The sequence below is a fragment of the Copidosoma floridanum genome, unplaced genomic scaffold (assembly GCF_036245765.1).
Source record: "Copidosoma floridanum isolate Cflo_tuat_1 unplaced genomic scaffold, Cflo_Japanese_pri ptg000015l, whole genome shotgun sequence".
NCBI classification, from domain to species: Eukaryota; Metazoa; Arthropoda; class Insecta; order Hymenoptera; family Encyrtidae; genus Copidosoma; species Copidosoma floridanum.
Window position 1 is genome coordinate 122,723 of NW_028321892.1, and position 21,069 is coordinate 143,791.

Consider the following 21,069-nt stretch of genomic DNA (forward strand, 5'->3'; position numbering starts at 1 on the left):
AATAAAAAACGGGAAACAATATCTTGAGGGGGCTCACACGCATTTCCAAAATATTATACTGATGATATTTAAAGCACTTTTTTTATCCTAGCTGTTAGGACATCGTTGCAAAAGAATTTGACTCCTTCATTACAATTCGCATATACTTTCTCTTGCAAAACGCGGATACTATGATTTAAGTAAACATAGCGAACAACTTGCTGAGGCACACATTTGGCACTGTGAATAGAATTCAGTAAGTATCGATTTCCAGATTCAAAATAGAATGTGGAGTGTGCCCACAATGGTCTGAAATCCAAGACACTTTTACATTTGTGCACTTGTTGATAAAGGTTAAACGTCATACTTATTTCACCAAAATACTCTTCACTTTGAGCAACAAAAGTGTGCAACAATTTATCTGCTCTGTCTAATTCGTGCAACGTTATATCAGATTGTAAAAGTGTATACAGGCTTTCCACAAACAGTAACCAGTATTCTAGATGCTTCTTACTCAGAAGAGTGGAAAAGATTGGAACGCTATAATAAAGTGCAAAATTTGCCATTCACGTGCGGTCCAGTCTTTTCTCAAGCTGATCGGTCGATTCAGACGAGAGATTTGAAGTGGAACCGATAATTGTCTCATCACTTTGTCTATTATCAGTATATTGCTGTCAGGTAGCGATGACAAATAATATTCAAAAAATTGTGGTACAACACCTTCTAGATCACAATGTAAGTAATCAGGCACGAAACTCGAAATTATTTTAAAATAAGGTAGATTAATAAAGGCTGAAGCACATTTGATTCCTTGAATAGGATTAGCTGCACTAGCAGCAAACATTTGATTTACTGTTGTATCATTATTTCTGAGTTCAACTTCTTGTGGAAGCAAGGTATACCTCATGCTGCCAAATTTACTAACTCCTGGATGAAGACACCAGCTGCAACCAAAATGACCGTTGTGCTGCTTGATGCCTTGTACTTGTGCTCGAGCAGGACTATCTACACAACAAGCAATGATGTACAGTCTAACTGTTCGTTTCTTTCCTTCAATCCTACATTTAATACCATCTTGTATCAAACCTTTAACCATGTCAACAAACGGTGGCAAAAAAACACTCATATTTGGTTTATGTTTCTGGAAAAACAGACTACAAGTAATTAAATTCTCCATGCTATCTTAGAATGGAATTTCATTAATCATTAAGTATAATGGCCATACAGAGTACTGGGAGCACTCGAACTTTGGGGCACCATCAGTGTTTACGATTGCTGAGACATAATTTTGTTCCTCTGTCTTAGATAATGAGCTTATAAATTTCTTATGAAAGTTACCATCGTATATGTCTTTACTGTGACTTGGATCAGTTTGCCGTTCATTCAAAACTGTATTATAATAGCTCCCATGTATATTTAACAAATCAGCTACTTGTGTTGAGGGATTCATGATGATAAAGAAACTTGTGTTGCTACGTTGCGACAAATCTAATTCTTCTTGATAAGTATGATAATGTTTTACTCCTTGTACGTCTTCAAATTTTCCAATATAAGCTGAGCAATTATGACAAACAGCATGAAAAAACATATCATTTTTAGGATTCAACAATTCTTCGATTTCGTATTTCAAGTCAGGTAATATATTATGCCCAAAAATGTTATTAACTAATTTTAAAAGGTTAACAATTTCGTTAAAACTCAAGTTATTTGATACGCTAAAATAAAGTATCATGAGCAGGGCTTGCTCAGGAGTTGTACCAACTTTTGTGCTAATGGTTTTGTTGAAGTCATCACATTTCATAAAATCTCAAAGTGTTTTGGGAGCTTTAAATTTGGCAGAACTATCAGCGTCCTTCACGTTTTCTGAAAACCACTCTTTATAGTCATCTCTCTCAGATTCATATTGTAATGGAGTAGGATCCTAAAACATATAATGTTTAAATTGATAATTTAATTATTTTTAGGATGTTTTAATTCTCACATTGCTTACTTCTAATTCATTGTAGCTCCTCCTTTACATAAAACAATACTTATCAATACTAACATACAGAAGTTATAAAGCCTAATATAAGGGTGTACAAATATTGTGCCTTTATTAAGTGTTTTTAACTTTCCTATTTTTTTTTCTATTCCAACACTGAACAGCACCAATAATATATACACCCTTGACGAATTAGAGATGATAAAGTCTTTTATTATAGTAATATTTATGTATTAGTTTGTGAAAAATGACTTTTTTTATCAATCGCAAATGATATTTTAATCCGTTTTTTTATCATAAAAATTTATTAATTTTAGTACTGCGGGGTAGGCCTGCAAATGACGTGATTTAACGTGTTGTATTAATCCATAACTTAATACGTTTTTGGAATAAAAAAAACGTGTTTAAATATTAATAAAAACGGCTGGGATTAACACTTATCTCTTACTTGGACCCCATAATTCCTTAACTACACTGCCAGTCGTTTAAAACAATGTTAACATTATTTTTCAAATATTGTTTGATAAGGTCTCGAAAATTGGTTTTTTTGGCACATTGTACAATTCGTTTCTCGGAAACGGTCAAACATTAACGGCTGGGAATTTTTTTTTTACATTAGAAATATCATAATGAGCAATCCCTTAAATTTTGAAGCAGTCAAGTGAGTGCAAGAAAAGATTTTTTTTCAATTCACTGCTCTGAAGCAATCCGTATGTTTTGGCTGGCAAAAAAAATTTTTTATTTGAATAAAGTATAATCTTTTATAATACTGCTATTTGGTTCGGTAAAATAACTGAAAAAAGAAGATAATTTTCTTTACTCCGATCTATCACAAATCAAAGCAATTTGGGGTTATAAGTTAATATCTACGAAAGGTTGGAAATCTTCCCAGGACCTCGAATACTTAGTTCCAGCTGGTAATGTGCCTTTTACTAAAAATAAGCACCATTGCTTTAACTACTAGTTCAGTGGTCATCAATCAACCAATGGCAAACTTGGGCCCCATGCTTTCTTCATACTATGTGTTGAGATCACTTGTGGCGTCAACCGTACCTTCAAATGACTTACCACCCCGGTTTGTGCTTGTGTGATTTATTAATACTTTATTAAATAATAAAATCGATAGTACGTGAGTTAAATCATTTGTTCAAAGATGCTCATCTTGTTTGTCAAAAAAGCTTGCAAAAACATGTGCAGGACTATTTGGTAACAGGTAAGTACTTTTTTTTAACTTCTTGGCTACATCAGCATCAGGAGTCGATTTCAGCCAATCAGGTAAGTACTATTGTTGCTAGAGTCAATTTGAAATGCGCATGCTAAATTCATTGCTAATATTGAAATTAGTTATTGGCCAATCTACAGAGATTAAAAAGTTTTAAAGACTTTTATAAATGTTTCTTAAAAGATGAAAAAAAAAAAAAAAAAAAAAAAAAACAGAAATTTAACGATTAAAGAATTTTTTAAAATATTAAAACATATGATGTACTTTGATCCTGTTTTTCCTTATATGCAATTTACAATTTTAGGTTCAATTTTAACCTATCGAACAAATAGAATGATACTGTTATTCAGTCTAGTATATGAACATTAATGAGCTACTTTTAATCACTTACAATTGGTATATAATATATCTCTATATCTTATTATCTTTATATTTGAAGCACGTACATGTCTATATGGATTTATACACTTAACGTTTGGTGTTATGCAATTACGCAAAAAATGTTTGTTTAATACAAATAAGAAATCTGGATATGTTATGTACATACAGATTTAAGTATGTACAATTATATCTGCAGATTAAGTAATACAAAAAGTTTAATTGAATAATTCGAGTACACTACAATAATTGCTATAAAAAGATGAGAAAATAAATGATATATGTATAATTGAAACAAAAGTAATTTATAAACTCTTGTCTTACAAAAATGTATAAAGTATATTTAAGAGTCAAATGAAGTGATATAATTGATTTAACTGTGGTACTAGATGAATTGTTAATCGATTCTGAATATATACAAATTTTTTATATATACTTAAACATAATATGCTGTCTGTACCGACTAGCAGTTCGTTTAGGGATCACACTATCTTCATCCCTTAAATTCAATGAGTACATCAACATTTTTTGGAATGTTCGAAGTATAAATCTACTTAAGCTATCTTAAAACCATTGTCCCTCTAAATTTTAATAAAATTTTTAGTTTTTAGGTAGAAGTAGAAGAGTAATAAAATCAGGTATACATTCTTACACTTCCACAAACCAAAAAAGACGGCAATAGAACCATAGACATATAAAGGATAGATTACATAATCTTAATGGGGCATGGCGGCAATGGATCAGTGAAGCCCACGTATAGTAAGATATGGTGTTTCATTGTGGTCGTTTATTCCAATTATCGAACTGGTCCTACTTTTTCAATAAGTATGTCGTACCCCAAGCCCTATAATAACTGTAATAAGTAGGAGGTTAAATGGAGACTATCACACTCTGATCTATGATCACGGGAATAGAAGTACAAATTATCTAATGGCCCATGAGTTCATTCCCGTTCGACATATAAGCAACGTCAGACCACACCATACTATCATTTATACTCGGTCTTAATATCTCAAAGTTACTGATTCAAGGTTTTGAAATAGTACATTTAGTCATTACCCAGAACACATTTTGTTTACTCTTGTTGAATTTCATTTCCTGAGTATTTAAAGTTTTTCGCTCACAACGAGGTAATGGCATACAATATATCATATTTAATACTGTACTGTTATTATATACATTTTAATTAAATGTTCATGCATGCTCTGAAGTCTGTCTAAATATATTTTTGGAGAATAATAAAATTAACTGTATTTTACTGGATGCATTTAACTTTAGTACACTGTCCAGATAATAAAAATGGAAGACAGACGTATCTCAATTAACAGTGACCGATGTATTCTGGTTGAGTTTTGTTTGGAACAAACAATGCAAGTTGGGTACATGTCTTGGCTAACTGAGGAGGATGAAAATATTATTAACAGTATTATCGCTGCTAAAAATATAATATCGCTTAACTGGCCAGATTGCGAGATTGTGCCCATTAAACCAATGAAAAAATTGCTTCATAAAGCATGTTTTAGTTTTTATGATGTTAATATCCTCGCAACTGGAGGTTTGTTGAATTTTTTTTACTACAGTCCGGTCTGTCAAAGCCTCAATAAATCTCGTACAGAATCGTATCATTCTAGATAACATTGAAATTGTGTTTTGTGAAGATTGGAAATCTGTGAAATAAAGGTTGTATTCCATGGAGAAGTATAGAGATGAGGGGACGTCCAAAGAAAACAAAAAAACTTTGAGAAAAAAAAAACTAGATGATATTTACTTTGACCCAGGAACAGAATATTCAAAAGAATCAAAGATAAGTACCAAAGTAAAGGTGAGTTGACGTGTATGGTTAAGAGTGAATAAGCATCATCAGTTGATTTTAAGTTGATTGTCATATTTGTGGTGAAATTTTCTCATCATCTCATACTACAATTTTAGAGAAAAGTACTAACACAAGTTGTGGCTCAACAAAACAATACAAAAATACTACTGAAATATAAACAAAACACCCTTTTGTCAACACGCAAATCTTTATTTCAAATGAAAGATCGGACAAAAAGTAAAAAACCAGTGCTTTTAATACAGGTACCGTAAAAACACAATCAAAGTTTATTCCATATACTAGAGGAACATACGAAGTGATTAAATTTCTCTCTGTCTTTTACCAACGGTTTTGACAGTGTGATTTAACGAAGCATTATCAAATTTAATCCATCAATGATGACTAAAAATGTATAAATATTGTTTCATTCCCTTTGCAGTTGAAGTACTGTTACAACTGTTTTTTTCTATAACAACTGTTGCTACTGGTATAAACAAAGTTAAATAAATTTCTCTTGTAATATCATCAGTATTATTCAAGAATTATAATTCAGTAAAATAAACTCTAGGTATAATAAGTGACAGTTGTAAATTTTGCTAAGATTTTTATGTATGTGGATGGCGACCTAGCAAGCTTGGCTCAGATGGCGCCAGGGAGCCAAGACTCTAGCCAATAAGGTTGAAGACGACAAATCATACATTTTGTATATCTATATACATGATATTTATCTTCTGCTGACTGCAGACAGTAAATATCATGTATTGAGATAATCAAAATGTATGATTTGTCGTCTTTAACCTTATTGGCTAGAGTCTTGGCTCCCTGGCGCCATCTGAGCCAAGCTTGCTAGTTCACCATCCCCATAGTAATCTTACTAATATATAAAGCAAAGTCGCTAAAACCGTTGTAATCACTAACCGCGAAAACTACTGAACCGATTTTTCTGAAATTTTGCACACTGATTCATGATATTTCCTAGATGGTTTTAGTATAGTTTTTATCTTAAAAAATTTAATAACAATAGCAATAAATGAGCTTAAAGTTTTGCAAAAACTCGCCAGCTTTTCACTTTAGTTCAGTAAAATGCGCTAGGTAGCGTCGACATAAAATCGAAGCTACCTGCAACATAATTAAATAAGTATGGTCACAATAGGCCGTAGCGTCTCAATAGTGATGTATTCGAGCTTCGTCAGTTCAACGAGCTGTATAGAGAATGCTGATGATAGTCTTGCAGCTGGATATCCCGGTTACGGACGACACTCTTCTCTAAGGGGGAAGGGACCTAGGTGTGCGATGAAAAAAAAAAAAATTAATTCCAACCGATGCCGTCTCTGCCACAATACCAGGAGACATATCTAGCCAGAGCACAATCTGCACCAATTCTTCAGAGGTGTGTGGCAGTCCCACCTGGTGCAGATAAAGAATTTGCGGCTACAAATGTAAGCAAGTGTAAGCAAGGGAAAATAGCTCTGAGGGGCATGGGCAGCCACAACGGCTACCTTCTTGGTCGTCGCGTCCCCAACGCGCTTACCCACACGTTCCCGTCTAACGATGAGCGGTTGGTTATCCAGGGAACGACTCGAGACGAGATATTCTTTGGTCAGTGGCGTACCTCCCTCCATCATTGTCTCCGTACATCGAGACTCCCAGGGTAAGAATCAAGTAACCCGTAGCCAGCTCTTCATCATCAGGAGTAATAATAAAGAATAGCCTGGAAGTTTCACCACTGGCGCTTTTTAAGGTCACTATAAGTATTTACGTTCCCTACTTAACCATCAATTTCATCGGTTCTTTTTTTTTAGGATCCACTTAAGTGTAAACTACCTTGCCAATAACAAACACATTTTTATTACCATTCCTGGAAGCGATTCGTCAACTGAAAGACTATATTAACTAAAGACGGGCACTATTAAACCAAGTCAGCCATTCACTAGCAGACGTCACCTGCGGAGTTGTTCTTCGCAAGGCTGGAAAACCCGGTGACCGACGACCCTATATTACGCTCTCGACTCTAAGCATTTAACCAGGAATTCACTGATCTTCTCCAAGGTCTGCGTTGGGCAAACCTATAACAGCTATAAAGGAAAAAAAACTTGAGCCAACGGGACAGCCTCCACTGGACAAGTATCACTAACCAATCTCCCCATCTAAGATCACCAAAATGAACTGAATCTGCAAATAAAAAAGGTGCTTGAGACACCAACGTCTTCGACGTTATACCGGGAGACGTTGGAAAAGCGCACTACAACTAGCCCCAAAGGAGGTATCCAGGCAGTCACAATTGCTGTTAACTGCAGTCAAGAAAGAGTTAACTTAAGAAGCTCACCGGTCTTTTTTAGGTCCATCGGACGTCGAACAACCTTGCCAACAAATATATTAGAACTTAAAAAAGTTGACAGAAAACAGCTTTTAGGGGTCACAAAAATTTTAAGCATGCCAAAAGTCGCAAGAGGGTGAATTGGAAGAAAAACTTCAAGTGTATCTGATAAATACAATTTTACTTAGGCATCAAGAAACTGACGCAGAAAATTTATTGAGATTGAAACAGCAGCGTCAAAATCGACAACTGAAGAGTCCATTACGTGAGAGATCAGCTTTTCATTGTACCCTCACAGCAATCTCTGAAATCTTTAAAGATCCTACTTCAGATTTTTTAATGAGTAGAAAATGTATTTGTGGTTTTGTGGCAATAAAAATGTAGGGTTTAAGGTCCAGGACTTTGCTCTGGTAATAAAGTTGTGAGATATGAGAAAAAAAATTTTTTTTCAATATAAATTTTTTGGGGGTTTAAAATCTTAACAGCTTTAAAAAATAGCCGTTTTCGTGAATTACACGGGAGAAACTGCAAATCAACGGCTTCTTATAGCCACTGACTATTTTATGGCATAAAGAACGCACGGTATTTTTTAGCATAATTATTTTTTTTTAGCTTTCACACATTATTTGACCAAATAAACTACATGGATTCCGAAAAAATATGTTTTTTATAAGAAGATTTTTGTTCTGAGATGTATCAGGAATATGTGGAAAATTTCTAACTAAAATTGTTTCACATTACTTACATGTCAACACACTACGGTATTTTATTTAGTAAGTCTCGGGCAAAGCCGAGACGGGGGGCTGCTAGTAGTACATAACATTATTTCAATAGCTTCAAACTTAAGGACGTTCATTACACATAGTGTTTTCTTACGGATTTTTCTGAAAATTTGACAGGATGTTCGTAATGTCATTAAAATGTCAATTACAAGATTTTAGATCATTTCACAACACCGCTTATTAGATATTGAGTGATGAATAAATGGCTATTTTACATCTAACCTAATGAAAAACTCACGTTAAACTGCATTTACAGAAAAATAAAAAATTACATTATATCAAATTTTCAAAGAGATCCACAAGTTACTTTTACAATAAAATAATAAAAAAGGGACAGAATTTGCTTTCACGGCAATGCTGTAAGAGGCACGAAATTCAAAAACGTATACAATGAAAAGTATCAAATGAGTTTATTTTTTTTATCTTATAACATAAATATCGTTTTACAAATTACATAAGCAAAGATTATTAATATCACATGTTAAAAATTATTAATAACAATTATGAAAGTGAATTATAATTGTAAACAACACCTTTTACACCATACACTTTTCCAATACACGTACCGCACGGCATACACGTATACGCATATATATGTGGATATGGAAGTGACAGACGACAAAAACTTGCAACATTGCCACACGCTGGCACCTCCTTACCTCTCTATAGCTTCCCCCCCCCCAACTGTGATGAACGTCCTTAAGGAGAGAAGAACGACCTTTTCCGTTATATGGTAGTTTGAATTCAGCTGATCATCCCATTACTTAACTACAAGTTATAATATTTATACAACAAAAATTGTTAATTACCAAATAGATATTTTTAATGCTAAAGTTGAAGAACGATTTTGGGTACCTTTTTTTGTGATCAGTCGGTAGGTCAGTCCAATTCCTGTATTTGTATATCTGTATACCTAGTAAATACAGATATACTTTCTGTAGAAGTGGAACCATCTAACCACAAAAAAATGTATTCATGTTTAATAGTCTTCTAATATATGACGTTCTTAATTATAAAAAAAACGTTTTATCGATTTTAAAAAATCAAATACAACAAATACCTGCTTCGTGGTTTTAAAACCAGTGGAAATAAAAAAAAGCACGCTGGCTCAGATGAACAGAATTAATTTCAGACCCACCAGACAGAAATTTCCCCTCAAAACCCTCTGTGCATCCCCCCTCTACATCTTTTATTCATCGCTTAGAAACAGCTGATTCAAGATCGCGTTCATCGTTAATTAACATTGCTACAATAAACACGCCTTCTCAGTTGCAATTACGTACGCAAAAGCGTTAAAGTAATGAGATTTGCCCAGGTTCGCGATCCAGTTCCAAGATCTTTCCGTAGCGGTTGGACAGCGACCCATTCACCATCGCGCTCACGCTCTCCCATTCAAGAGGGTTCACCATGGCGCTCACGAACACGCTCGCGATCAAGTTCTTCCCGAAGCCGTCGGACACCACCGCTTTTACCATCGAGGTCACGATCTCTTATTCAAGAGGGTTCGCCAAGGCAATTACGAACACGCTCGCGATCAAGTTCTTCACGTAGCCGTTGGACACCACCGCTTTCACCATCGCGCTCACGCTCTTCTATTCAAGAGCGTTCGCTAAGGTGCTCACGAACACGCTCACGATCGAATTCTTTACGTAGCCATCGGACACCGACCCATTCACCATCGCGCTTACGCTCTCCCATTCAAGAGCGCTCGCCAAGGTGTTCACGAACACGCTTAAGGTCACTTTTACCGATTTATCATCGTTCCTTGACGAACCCTCAATCACATACTTTAACCTCTCGGTATCCTTCACGGCGCTCACATTCCCGAACACGGCGATCTTCTAGACCAGATAGATCTCGATGACATCGGCACATGAGTCATCGTAGAATTCGTAGAAGATTGTCTCCTGAAAACAGTAAACTGAGTCTTTTAGAGAAATCAAAACCTAACTTGTACAGAGCCTATAAAGTTAAAAATCTTTATCGTCCTGCAGGTGCGCACTTTTTTTTTAAATTATGCTGTAAATAATGTTGCGATGTAGACGTAATTCTTTTATTTACTAAAGTTTGATGTATTTGAATTATTCCTTTTAGGTAGAATATTTATATTTGTTTTATTATTACAATTAATAGCACCTTATTGCTTTCAGTATTTTTTAATAGATATAGAAGATACGAGGTTGTTAATAACAAGGTAAATAAACACTTTAGATTTTTTAATATGGCAAAGGGTTGTTATCATAAATAATAGCAGATAACGTTGTAAAACAATTTGAAAATTCTGTTGTCACAGGCACTGCCAACATACGTGAAACCTTGAAACTATGAAATATTGGTGTTACCTTGTTCGATTTTGTGTGTACTATGCATTCTAATGCAAAGTATGTAATTTGGTAATGCATGATTAATAGTTTCGTTGTAGTTATGATAATTCTTATACTTATTTTAAAAATTCTGGGCTGCACACATTTTAGTATTAATTGAAAATAATTTGAGAATTGTATTGCTTAGTAGTTATACTAAGAAATTTTTTAAATTATACAGGTTTATCTTGGGTTAGGACGAAAAATTGGTAAAAAAATGTGGGCCATGATAAATATAAAAAAAGAAGGGAGATTCCTCAGAGAGCTTGCGAAAATTACGTGGAAGTCTGACTTACCATTCATATGTTTAGATGTTTCTAAACAGTTAGGAAGTGAAGAGATCCAGGCACGGACGGTACTGGTACCACCGCTTTAACTTGAAAAATTTTTAAGTAAGTTTAATTTAAAAATTGATGTTATAAAAATTGCATGTGTTCCATCGGTCTTTTTCAATGTTTAATATAAATCTGCTAACATAAATAAATGAACCGAAATACATTAACTGAATGTTTTCATCACATTGGAAAATTAAAGCAAAGAGCTCATTTTTTGAGAAATAAAAGTTTAAAGTTATACACGTCATAATCACAGTATTAATGAATCATAGTATTATTGCTGGTGTCATTTGTCTTTATAACGTTTCTTGCTGTTAAAATTTCTTGAAAGAAGCGCCATTAGTAAAAAGTATGTGACACGTGCCTCAACAGTTGTCATAGAGTGTATATTATTTCTCGTATAATGTATTACTGTACAACACGTATTATCTAATAATACATTAAATAAGCACATTATCTTATAGGTTTTTGAAAAGCAAAAAAAGTTACATTTTACCTGGGAAACTTAAATCAATTTTTTTTTTTTTTTTTGTAAGCTGCTAATTGCAGAGCCATACAACAAAAAATCTAGAAATTGACAAATGTAAAACACATTAAATTTGTGACACAAAATCTATCATGCAGAAAAAATACAGGCTCTTTAAATCATAGTTAATAAAAAAGTATAAAATTGTTTCAGGTATATATAAGGATCACCTATACGATAAATACCGTGGTGCAACAAAAAAATGGATTTCATTTTAAGTAAAAGAAGGCACTATTATTTTGACAAGTGCAATAAGAGATGCTAGAAAATACATATGAGCTGTGAAATAAGTAATAAGCAAAGTTTATGTAAAAGCAATTGTGGGACATAAGAGTCTAATTTATTTTGAATACGTAAATTATATAATACTTGTACAATTATTACAAAATGTTTGTATGTACTTAAAGTGATAAATAATAAATTTCTAAAATATCTATATATGATAAAATTTAATAATCATTAAATTGTTGCCTTACAATTTTAAAAACGTTGTTGCAAAATGAGAAAAAAAAATTTTGTGGCCTACATTGATCGACTGCAAAATCTCTAACAAACATTAATATAAAAAAAAATAAGTTTTCTTCACCACTTTAGGTTTGTTCGCAATATTGAAACGTGTAAATGTTAATATTCTCATAATTTGTATTTTTCTGCGAAAGCTAGAGTTGTACATGCTGCAGTTGCTAAAAGTAAAAGAAAAATTACTATGTTACCTACGTCAATAGACTTAAAATTCCCTTATTAGCAGAGATTTATCAAAAGGAATACAGCGTTCATCCCCAAAAATTTTGTAGTACTAGCATGGCCTAAAAATATGAAAACTTTTAAAATTGATATTTATTTATACATGCTGCAACCGTGCATTATAGCACTAGTAAAATTTCAAAATGCTTCATGACGATATAAGACAAAAATAATACTTATCGTGAATCTTCATGAAGGTAAGATTTCCTACAAAACTACAAATATTTAAATTAAAAAAATAAATTTTGCAGCTAAACAGGTCACCTTGTTATTGTGGATTTAGAAAACTTTTAGATTTTCGCACAAGGACAACTTTGGGATTTCCACATATAATAAACATACAAATCTAACGCAATAATGATGTTAGAAAATATTTTTTTGAGATAACTTGGCCATCTTGATATCGTTTGTACAGCACAGATATAAAATTAAAAAGTAGGTTCTTTTCCCATAGAGACTCGTATTTCTTCCCGTAGCAAGACTTGTATTTTGTCACTTGAATGAGACTAGTAAACTGTACTCTGAAAAAAAGAGAAAAAAAAAAGTTTTTTAAATATTCAACTAATTTATAAAATGTTTGTGATGCTGAAGGTTGTAATTCATAAAAGAAAGATTTTCATTTTTCAAAAATTGTATTTTCTTACTTCAGTAGGACTCCGATATGTTTGCTATAGTGGGACTTGCAAGGAATATAAAAAAAAAAAAAATTATGTTGCCAACATTTCTCAGTCATCACTAAATCGTTCAAGTAGCACGCATCTTAAATTAAAAAAACAATTTTTTTTCCTACTCCAGTAGTACTTATATCTTTTTGTTGTAGTAAGACTTCTTTTTTTTTAACAAAAAAAAAACACAAAAATTGAAAGTATAAATATTTTTTAATTATTCGTACTGCACCAATTCAAAAATTTAAAACTGCCAGACTTGCAATTTTTGCTGCGTGGGACTTGTATTTTTGCTGAAGCGAATTTTTTTTTTTTATTTAAAAAATGTTTCAATTTTAAGATATCTTTAATATTTTAATGTTTATTATCCTGCACGAAATTAAAATTTTCAAATTGATTCTTGCCCGTAAGGACTTGAATTTTTTCGCTGCGATGGGACTTGTTATTTTTGCTGTAGCAAAACTTTTTCTTGTTTGATTAAAAAAAAAAAAAAATTTAAATTTTAAGATATTATAAATATTTTATGTTTATTATTCTACACAAATTTCAAATTTTCAAATCGACTTTTTTCCGTAAGGACTTGTATTTTTTTGCTGCGAAATGACTTGTATTTTTTTAGTGCAGTAGGACTTTTATTTTGCTCAATAAAATTCAAAAAAAAAAATGGAATTTTGAGATATTATAATTTTTTGAAAACTGTTTCTGTAGCTTAAATTTAACATTTTAATATCGAGTTTTCTTTCCATCAGGACTTAAATGTTTTCTCTGCAACAGGACTCGTTATTTTTGCTGTAGCAAAACTTCTTCTTGTTCAATTAAAACAGAAAAAAAGATTAAATTTCAAGATATTCCGAATATTTTATGTTTATCATTATGAACGAATTTTAAATTTTTAAAGTAAGTTTTTCCCGTGAGAACTTGTATTTTTTTGCTGCAATGAGACTTGTATTTTTGCTGAGGCGAATTTTTTTTTTTTTATTAAAAAAAAAGTTTTAATTTAAAAATATCTTTAATATTTTAATGTTTATTATTCTGCACGAATTTCGAATTTTTAAATTAAATTTTTCCCGTCAGGACTTGAGTTTGCTTGCTGCAATAACGCTTGTATTTTTTTGGTGCAGTAGGACTTTACTTTTTCTCAATGAAGTTTAAAGAAAAAAATTAAATTTTAAAATATAATAATTTTCTGAAATTCGTTTCTGTAGCTTCAATTTAAAATTTCAATATTAAGTTTTTCTTCCATCAGGACTTGAATGTATTCTCTGCAATAGGACTTGTTATTTTTGCTGTAGCGAAACTTTTTCTTGTTTAATTAAAAAAAAAAAATTTAAATTTTAAGATATTTAAAGTAATCTATGTTTATTATTATGCACGAATTTCGAATTTTTAAATTGATTTTTTGCCCATCAGGACTTAAATTTTTTCTCTGCAATGAGACTTGTTATTTTTTCTGTAGTAAAACTTTTTCTTGTTTAATTAAAAAAAAAAAATTAAATTTAAAGATATTTTAAATACATAATGTTTTTTATTCTACACAAATTTCGAATTTTTAAATGGAGTTTTTTCCGTTAGGACTTCTATTTTTTCGCTGCGATGGGACTTGTATTTTTTTTGTTGAGAGACTTTTTTTTTCTATTAAAAAAAATTTACTTGCGTTTTCAAATATTTTGAAAGAACTTCATTCAATTTGTCATTTTGGAATTTCTACTTTTTAAACTTAGTTCTTCGCTCGTCAGGACTTTAATTTTTCCTCTGCAATGGGACTTGTTATTTTTGCTGTAGCGAAACTTTTTCTTGTTTAGTTAAAAAAAAAAAGAACTAAAATTTTAAGATATTACAAATATTTGATGTTCATTATTAGGCACAAATTTCGAATTTTTAAATTAAATTTTTTCCGTCAGGACTTACATTTTTCCTCTGCAATGAGGCTTGTTATTTTTGCTGTAGTAGAACTTTTTCTTGTTCAATTAAGAAAAAAAAAAATTAAATTTAAAGATATTTTAAATATTCAATGTTTATTATTTTACACAAATTTCGAATTTTTAGATGAAGTTTTTCCCGTAAGGACTTGTATTTTTTCGCTGCGATGGGACTTGTATTTTTTTAGTACAGTGAGACTTCTATTTTTCCTAATGAAATTCAAAGAAAAAAAATAAATTTTGAGATATTATAATTTTCTGAAAACTGTTTTGTAGCTTGAATTTGGAATTTTAATATCGAGTTATTTTTTAATCAGGACTTCGAAGTTTTGTTTGCAATGGGACTTGTGTATCGGGTGTAGCAAAATTTCCTTTTTTTTTTTTTTTTAAATTTAAATTCCAAGAAACTGTTACGTAGGATAAAGAAACTGATGAGGAGGTGCGTCACGAAAAGAACGCAACTCGTTGGTCAATTATTTATTAGCTTCTTAGAGGCAGAGGCGTGTGTGATTCGCGCGGTGTTTTCAACTTATCGTTCGGTCTCTTGCCTAAAAGACGCTCGAGTGCCCCGATTCGTGTCTTGCAGGGCCTTATATAAGCTCGTTTCCCCTATTGGTGTCCTTTACTAGCGTAGGCTTGTAGGGTAAGTCAGTATAATATGCCCAGCATAGCGTACGTAACAATATCTTGAATATTTTAATCTTCATTATTCGGCACGAATTCCGAATTTTCTAATCGATTTTTGCTCGTCAGGACTTGTATTTTTCTACTGCAATGGGACTTGTAATTTTGCTGTATAGAGACTTTTTTTTTCAATAAAAAAAAAGTTTTAATTTCAAGATATTTTTAACATTTTATGTTTATTATTATGCACGAGTGACGAACTTTTGAATTGAGTTTTTCCCGTCAAAACTCGTATTTTTTCTCTGAAATGAGACTTGTATGTCTTCGGTGCAGTGGGATTTCTATTTTTCTTGATAAAGTTTAAAGAAAGAAATGGAATTTTTAAGTATCACAATTTTCTAAAAACTGTTTCTGTAGCTTTAAATTAAAAATTTCAATATCGAGTTTTTCTTCCTCTAGCACTTAAATGTTTTCTCTGCAATGGGACTAGTTTTTTTTTGCTGTAGCGAAACTTTTTCTTGTTTAATTAAAAAAAAAAAAAATTCAAATTTTAAGATATTTTAAGTATCTTATGTTTATTATTATGCATGAATTTTGAATTTTTAAATTAATTTTTTGCCTATCAGGACTTGAATGTTTTCTTTGGAATGGAACTTAAATTTTTGCTGAAGTTATATTTTTTTTTTTTTTTTTTTTTAATTTTTATTTCAAGATATTTTTAATATTTTTATTTAATTATCCTGCACGAATTTTAAATTTCTAAATTGATTTTTGCTCATCAGGACTTGTATTTATCTACTGCAATGGAACTTGTTTTCTAGCTGTAGAGAGACTTTTTTTTTTAATTGAAAAAAAAATTAATTGCAGCTTTGAATATTTCAAAAGAATTTTATTAATTCTGTCATTCGCGAATTTTTAATTTTCAAACTTAGTTTTTTGCTTGTCAGGACTTGTATCTTTTTGTGGCAATGGGATTTATATTTTTGCTGTAAAAAGACTGTTTTTTATATTAAGAATAAATCTAATTGCATTTCGAAATATTTTAGAATAATTTCGTTCAACTTGTTTAGCACGAGTTTTTCATTTTTTAACTTAATTTTTTGCTCGTCAGGACTTGAATTTTATCTCTGCAATGAGACTTGTTATTTTTGCTGTAGCGAAACTTTTTCTTGTTTCATTAAAACAAAAAAAGATATTGAATTTCAAGATTTTTTAAATATTTTATGTTTATCATCATGCACGAATTTTGAATTTTTAAATCAAGTTTCTCTCGTAAGAGCTTGTATTTTCCCGCTGCAATGGAACTTGTTTTTTGTTGTTTCAGTAGGACTTCTAGGTTTCTTAATAAAAAAAAAAAAAAGATTTTTAATAAATTATAATTATCTAAAAACTGTTTCTGTAGCTTAAATTTGAAATTTTTAAATCAAGTTTTTCTAACATTAGCACTTTAATGTTTTTTCTGCAATATAACTTGTATTTTTGCTGTAGTAAAATTTTTTTCTTCATTTAAGTAAAAGTTTTAATTTCAAGATATTTTAAATATTTTTATGTTTATTATTTTTCACGAATTTTAACTTTCTAAATTCATTTTTTGCTTATTATAACTTGTCTTTTTCCGCTGCAATAGAACTCGTTGTATTTACTGTAGAAAATACCTTTTTTTTTTTTTTTAAAAAAAAAATTAAATTTTACGATTTTTTAAATATTTTTATGTTTATTATGCTGCACAAACTTTAAATTTTTTAATTGGGTTTTTACCCGTCAGGACTTGTATTTTTTCGATGCAATAGGACCTGTATTGTTTTGAAGCAGTAGGACTTTTGTCTTTCTTAATAAAGAATAAAAAAAAAAAATAGAAAGTTCAAGACATTATATTTATCTAAAAAATGTTTCTGTAGCCTTAATTTAAAATTTTAAAATTAAGTTTTTATCACGTCAGGACTTAAATGTTTTTTCTGCAATAAGGCTGGTATCTTTGCTGTAGCAAAACGTTTTTCTTAATTAAAAAATAAAATTTGAATTTAAAAATATTTTAAATATTTATGTTTATTACTCTGCACAAATTTTAAATTTTTGAATTGATTTTCTGCCTGTCAGCACTTGTATTTTTTTGCTCCAATCGGACTTGTATTTTTGCTGTACAGACTTTTTTTTTATAAAAAAAAATTAGTTGCATTTTAAGTTATTTCAAAGAAATTTGATTTAACTTGTCATGCACAAACTTTTAAATTTCAAACTTAGTTTTTTACTCGTTAGGACTTGTATTTTCTGACTGTAATGAAACTTGTATTTTTTTTGTAGAGTCTTTTTTTTTATTGAGAAAGAAATTAATATTATTTTTAAATATTTAAAAAAAATTTTATTGATTTTGTCATTCGCGAATTTTATATTCTCAAACATAGTTTTTTGCTCGTTAGGACATGAATTTTATTCCTGCAATGGGACTTGTATTTTTGCTGTAGTGAAATTGTTTTTTTTTTTAGCAAAAAAAAATTGAGTTTTAAGATATTTTAAAAATTTTCATGTGCATCATTATGCATGAAGTTGGAATTTTTAAATCAATTTTTTGCCTGTCAGAACTTGTAATTTTTCGCTTTAATAAAATTGTTATTTTTGCTGTAGCAAAACTTTTTTTTTCCAAAAAAAAAAAAAAAGAAATCGAATTTCAAGATATTTTAAATGATTTTATGTTTATTATTTTGCACGAATTCCGAATTTTTTAATCGATTTTTGCCTGTCAGGACTTGTATTATTCTTCTGCAATGGAACTTGTTATTTTGCTGTAGCGAAACTTTGTTTTCTAATAAAAAAAAAAAAAATTTAATTTTAGAATGTTTTAAATACTTTTATGTTTATTATTTTGCACAAATTTCGAAATTTTAAAATTAATTTTGATGCTTGTCAGAACTTTCACTTTTCTGCTACAATAGGAATGGTTTTTTTGCTGTACAGAATTTTTTTTTTATGAAAAAAAAATTATTTGCATTTTAAGTTATTTCAAAGAAATTTGATTTAACTTGTCATGAACAAACTTTTAAATTTCAAACTTAGTTTTTTACTCGTTAGGACTTGTAATTTCTGACTGTAATGAAACTTGTATTTTTTTTGTAGAGTCTTTTTTTTTATTGAGAAAGAAATTAATATTATTTTTAAATATTTCGAAAAAATTTTATTGATTTTGTCATTCGCGAATTTTATATTCTCAAACTTAGTTTTTTGCTCGTTAGGACATGAATTTTATTTCTGCAATGGGACTTGTATTTTTGCTGTAGTGAAATTGTTTTTTTTTTTAGCAAAAAAAAATTGAGTTTTAAGATATTTTGAAAATTTTCATGTGCATTATTATGCACGAAGTTAGAATTTTCAAATTAATTTTTTGCCTGCCAGAACTTGTAATTTTTTGCTTTAATAAAATTGTTATTTTTGCTGTAGCAAAACTTTTTTTTTTTAAAAAAAAAAAAAAAAAATTAAATTTCAAGATATTTTGAATGATTTTTTGTTTATTATTTTGCAAAAATTCTGAATTCTTGAATCGATTTTTGCCTGTCAGGACTTGTATTATTTTTCTGCAATGGAACTTGTTATTTTGCTGTGGCGAAACTTTGTTTTTCCAATAAAAAAAAAAAAATTTAATTTTAAAATGTTATAAATACTTTTATGTTTATTATTTTTCACAAATGCTGAAATTTCGAAATTAATTTTGATGCTCGTCAAAACTTTTACTTTTCTGCTGCAATAGGACTGGTTTTTTTGCTGTACAGACTTTTTTTTTATAAAAAAAAATTAGATGCATATTTAGTTATTTTAAAGAAATTTGATTTTACTTGTCATGCACAAACTTTTGAATTTCAAACTTAGTTTTTTACTCGTTAGGACTTGTATTTTCTGACTGTAGTAAAACTTGTATTTTTTTTGTAAAGTTTTTTTTTTTATGGAGAAAGAAATTAATATTATTTTTAAATATTTCAAAAAAATCTTATTGATTTTGTCATTTGCGAATTTTATATTCTCAAACTCAGTTTTTTGCTCGTTAGGTTTTGAATTTTATTCCTGCAATGGGACTTGTATTTCTGCTGTAGTGAAATTGTTTTTTTTTTTAGCAAAAAAAAATTGAGTTTTAAGATATTTTAAAAATTTTCATGTGCATCATTATGCATGAAGTTGGAATTTTTAAATCAATTTTTTGCCTGTCAGAACTTGTAATTTTTCGCTTTAATAAAATTGTTATTTTTGCTGTAGCGAAACTTTTTTTTTTTCAAAAAAAAAAAAAAAGAAATCGAATTTCAAGATATTTTAAATGATTTTATGTTTATTATTTTGCACGAATTTTGAATTTTTAAATCGATTTTTGCCTGTCAGGACTTGTATTATTCTTCTGCAATGGAACTTGTTATTTTGCTGTAGCGAAACTTTGTTTTCTAATAAAAAAAAAAAAAATTTAATTTTAGAATGTTTTAAATACTTTTATGTTTATTATTTTGCACAAATTTCGAAATTTTAAAATTAATTTTGATGCTTGTCAGAACTTTCACTTTTCTGCTACAATAGGAATGGTTTTTTTGCTGTACAGAATTTTTTTTTTATGAAAAAAAAATTATTTGCATTTTAAGTTATTTCAAAGAAATTTGATTTAACTTGTCATGAACAAACTTTTAAATTTCAAACTTAGTTTTTTACTCGTTAGGACTTGTATTTTCTGACTGTAATGAAACTTGTATTTTTTTTGTAGAGTCTTTTTTTTTATTGAGAAAGAAATTAATATTATTTTTAAATATTTCGAAAAAATTTTATTGATTTTGTCATTCGCGAATTTTCTATTCTCAAACTTAGTTTTTTGCTCGTTAGGACATGAATTTTATTTCTGCAATGGGACTTGTATTTTTGCTGTAGTGAAATTGTTTTTTTTTTTAGCAAAAAAAAATTGAGTTTTAAGATATTTTGAAAATTTTCATGTGCATTATTATGCACGAAGTTAGAATTTTCAAATTAATTTTTTGCCTGCCAGAACTTGTAATTTTTTGCTTTAATAAAATTGTTATTTTTGCTGTAGCGAAACTTTTTTTTTTTAAAAAAAAAAAAAAAAAAATTAAATTTCAAGATATTTTGAATGATTTTTTGTTTATTATTTTGCAAAAATTCTGAATTCTCAAATCGATTTTTGCCTGTCAGGACTTGTATTATTTTTCTGCAATGGAACTTGTTATTTTGCTGTGGCGAAACTTTGTTTTTCCAATAAAAAAAAAAAAATTTAATTTTAAAATGTTATAAATACTTTTATGTTTATTATTTTTCACAAATGCTGAAATTTCGAAATTAATTTTGATGCTCGTCAAAACTTTTACTTTTCTGCTGCAATAGGACTGGTTTTTTTGCTGTACAGACTTTTTTTTTATAAAAAAAATTAGATGCATATTAAGTTAT

General features: G+C 29.8%; 1 pseudogene; it reads right to left on the reverse strand.

The window, feature by feature from the left end:
• Positions 1 to 232: 232 nt before the first annotated feature.
• Positions 233 to 1,105, reverse strand: LOC149374698 (uncharacterized; annotated as a pseudogene).
• Positions 1,106 to 21,069: the final 19,964 nt, after the last annotated feature.